The sequence below is a fragment of the Pinus tabuliformis genome, chromosome 5_1 (genome assembly GCF_031772625.1).
Source record: "Pinus tabuliformis cultivar Carrire ecotype Pingquan chromosome 5_1, CPIR1, whole genome shotgun sequence".
In the NCBI taxonomy this organism is placed as follows: domain Eukaryota; kingdom Viridiplantae; phylum Streptophyta; class Pinopsida; order Pinales; family Pinaceae; genus Pinus; species Pinus tabuliformis.
The window spans coordinates 264133629-264137978 of NC_142305.1; the positions used below are offsets into that span (position 1 = coordinate 264133629).

Here is a 4350-nt window from a genome sequence, read left to right on the forward strand (position 1 = left end):
ATGCTCACCAAGCTGTCGTCGAAGGGGCCAAACTCTTCCAAGTTCATATCTTTGTATGAAATGAAAATAGATTTAAACTTGCTATGAGAAGATTAGAACACATTTCTTTGTCTGTTAGGTAAATCGAGAGGGTCAAGGCACTACAAAGGTACTTGATTGCGATGAGGAAAATTGACAATGATTTCAAATGTTTGGTTCATATAGGAGAGAGAAACAAGGAATAGGTTCTCATATCTAACAATGGTAGTGCATCGTAAACAAAATATTCCTATGGTTCTTTTCTACGATCCACATGATGGATATGAACCGTTGACTTTAAATGACCATTTTTTTGATAATCATGCATTGTAAAACATTACAACATCTATGGTTGGCTCTTACCTTTGAATGAAGATTCTTGAAGCACCATGTGGTGATGAAGTTCCCCTGTTGTTGGGACTATTTGAAGTGTGCTTGATAAGGGGTAAAGAGGTGCAAAATGCTATCATAAGTTGTATTCAAGACCTGGATAAATAATTTTTTAGCTATCAATAAGAAGTGCAGTGAAACGTGATGAACTCTTGCATTTCGCACAAGCTGCGATTACTAGACTCAAGTTGAATGCAGAGTTGTCAAGAATAGATATGGAAATCTTCGATCTGAAATCAAAATTAATGGAGGATAAATTTTTGGACCCTCGAAGGGATGATCAAGGAAAGTCTGATGAAGTTTCACCTGCTACTATTGAGGATATAAATAAATCATAGACAATTATTCGGATAAGCTCAAGATTTCAAGTCTTCTTGGAAATGGAGAAATCTATTATGCTCCATGGAGACTCAAAGGATATGCATGTTGAAAAGGTGGATAAATTGACACTTATTGTAGAATCCCTGGCCATTTCAATGACCAATGTACAAAAGAGAAATTTAGATAACGGGCATAAAGAAAAGAAGAGGCACTAAATTACCGTGTAGCGAAATATCACGAAGTAGAACAAATGTAGAGGGAGTTGAAAGGAGAGACTCAAGAGCTTGAGAAGAACCGAGTAGAGCTTGAAGCATTACTTAAAAATGTCGTGATCTAATTTTTAAGGGTGGGTGTCAAGATGTTGATGACCTAGGTTCAAACCCTATTACGCATAGTGTCGTGGACATTAAGAGGTTGTGGAGCTTGAGAATATTGTAACCTCCATTTATGATTCTTCTATAGGAGGTGTATGTACATGCACACTAATTGTTTTATTTGTTTAAATATACACACTAGATTTTTCATGGTCCAATAAGGCATTTGAGTGGCTTAGAAAGAGAAAACATAGATTCATGAAAAGGAACCATTACAAGGTAATTAGAACAAAAAAGGTAGGAAATCATCTGCCATAACTCGACTATGTGTGATGTACTTTTGAGTACCAATGAGTTCTTTTCTCGGTTAAGGGTAGGGTTAATGTTGTCATTAAATTTCAAATATAACATTTTAATCCATGGTAGATTAAATATCATTGATAAGGGTCTGCTTTATGTTTGGATGGAGGTCATGTTTCATGTGTCATTGAGACCTATTATTATGACAAATTCAATCTCAACACCTAATTTAATTGGTATTTTAAAATTTTATTATGGGTAATTACCATTATGTTGTCATTTTCTCTCATCGTGTTGAATTTTTCTACAAATACAAGATATATGGCTTAGACTAGCTCAATAGAAGCACTTGAATTCCTTGAGATGAATTGCTTTAGTTATGCACTGGTTTTAGAAGTTGAATAGGTCCATTATTTCTGTATTCTCCATTAGACAAGTCATGCTTAGTAATATTGGACCCACCTCAATGAGGTTGTGAATAAATGATTAAAAGGAACCTTTGGTATTGACTTGTTGTTATGCTAATGATACTAACACTATTTGAAAGCATGTGGATAATGTGACTAATGCAGGGAGACTAGAAGAAGTAAGCGTTCGTCAAGAATACAAATGCATTGGAAGAACATGCACTTCTTCTTATTAATTTAATTCAATGAAATTGAACATGAGGAATCATAGTTAAATGGAGGGCAACATTAAACTGTAGCTACTCAAATAGTAGTATTGTTATACTAAAGTTACGTTATTAACTATTATAAATTAGAATTTAGAAGGATGCATCCTACATCTCATGAAGATCTGATTCAGGTGGAAATGCGATGGGAACTTATAATTTCATAAACAGTTACCTCAAAAAAGGAAATAAATTATAATATGCATAAATTACTAGAGAATACATCGAGGATGATGTGAATTTAGGGGAGGGGGTAATGTAGTACCCCTTCGTTTCTATTATACTGGGCAAATTTGGATGGAGTTATAGTGTTATGAAACCAGCTCGCAAAAAGGTAGAAAAGAGAGATAAACACCTTAGAATTCAGCCTCTTCGAGGGGGCAACCTCCTTTACATTAAGAAAATGAACAATTCTTGAATGAAACAAATGAAAATACATCTTTTCTATATATAGGAGTCTAATGTAATCAGAGCTGACATAACAATAACAATGTAAGGGAACAATAATAACAATAGTGGGCTTCTATTGGGCACAATAGTAACATATGGGGACTACATGGGTACAAAAATATAATAAGGGGGTTGTACTAATAACAATAAGAGGTTACACTAGTAGTATAGGGGCCTAACATGCTCCTCTCCTTCAAAAAGTGTTGTCCTCAACGCTTGAGTAGTTATTGATTCTTTTGTATAAAATTCTTGTCCTCCCATGTGGAATCTTCAGCGGGTAAGTTCTTCCACTTAATGAGGTACTCTAAAATTGATCGATTTCGTAGCTGTCGAATTCTTGTTTCTGTGATTGCTCTAGGTTCTAATATGATTTCTCCTTCCTATTCAATTTTTGGCAATATTGTTTGAATTGGGATCTTTTGAAACTTTTGAATAAGTGACCATACTTCTTCGTCCTTCTTCCATTCATCCCTTGCTTTGTTTACCCAATCTGGTTGGATAATGGAAAGAGCACAAAACAATGCTTCCACATCCTCATCCTTTCTTGAGAGTGCATCTGCAACAAAATTTTGCTTCCATTTTCTAGAGATGATGTCAAAGTCATAACCCAACATATTTGTGACACATTTTTTCTATTATTCTAAAGGTAATAGTTGTTGTAAAAAGTATTTAAGACTATCATGATACATTTTTACCTTGAAGTGTCTTCCCATTCGGTAAGGTTGCCATTTCTTAAGTGTATGTAGTATTGCCAACATTTCCCTCTCATAAATAGCTTGCTTGAGATGTAGCAGTAAAAATACCCAATCACCTACATCAAAACATTTTTCACTACGATGTTGATCTACTTGTTGTTTCATTTGATTTTGCACCAAAGTGGCGTTATCCTTTAAAAGTTGGAGAACTTGTTGTTGATGCTCGATGTGATCTTTCACTGCTTGAACCTTTTTCTTCTTGATATGTCCTTCTATCTTTAGAGTTTGAGGATTGGTAATTTCTTCCAATCATTTACAAGATATGGTCGGATTCATTTCTTGATGCTCAATGTGATCTTTCACTTCTTGAACATTTTTCTTCTTGATATGTCCTTCTATATTTATAGTTTGAGTGGTAATTCCGACCAATGAATTACAAGATATGGTTGGATTCATTTCTTCTTTCTCGATGTGATATTTCACTTCTTGCACCTTTTTCTTCTTGATATGTCCTTCTATCTTGAGAGTTTGAGTGGTAATTCTTGCCAAAGCTTTACAAGATATGGTCGGATTCATTTCTTATTTTTGTGGGGTTGGGTCCTAGCATGTATCCTCTTCTTTTGATGTTTTTTGATCCTTTTCTTCCTCCTCTTCATACTCTATGTAAAATAATTTCTTCTCAGCACACTTATGACCTTTAGTGCATTTTCTATCACAATTGTAAAAAAGCTCTTTTTCTCATTTTTCTTTCAATTGTTGTGGTGTAAGACTTGTAGGTTGTGGAAGGCTAGGAGAAGAAACACTTGCATAATTATAGTCATGAGTGGTGGGATTCCTTGTTTTCATAATTTCACTTTCAATTTTTCTTGCCAACTTGAATGCCTCCTCCAATGAAACAAGTTCCCAAAAACGAACCTCATGTTGAATGTTATCCTTTAATGTCCCTGTGAAGACATGAATCCTTCACTTCTCTAGAATATAATTTATCCTTCTATTCAATTTTTGGAAGTCTTCAATGTGATCTTCCATTGAACCTTTTTGTTCGAGATTTATCAATTGGCTAAAGAAGGAGTTTCTCTTTGTATCCTCATAATGTATTATCATTTCCTCCGTGAAAATTGACCACGTGACAAGTGGTTTACGAGAACAAAGCCCTTTATACCATAAAAATTGATTCAGTTCTAAATAA

At 34.5% G+C, this 4350-nt stretch overlaps 1 pseudogene; it reads left to right on the forward strand.

The window, feature by feature from the left end:
* Positions 1–387: 387 nt before the first annotated feature.
* On the forward strand, positions 388–985 carry LOC149164402 (uncharacterized; annotated as a pseudogene).
* Positions 986–4350: the final 3365 nt, after the last annotated feature.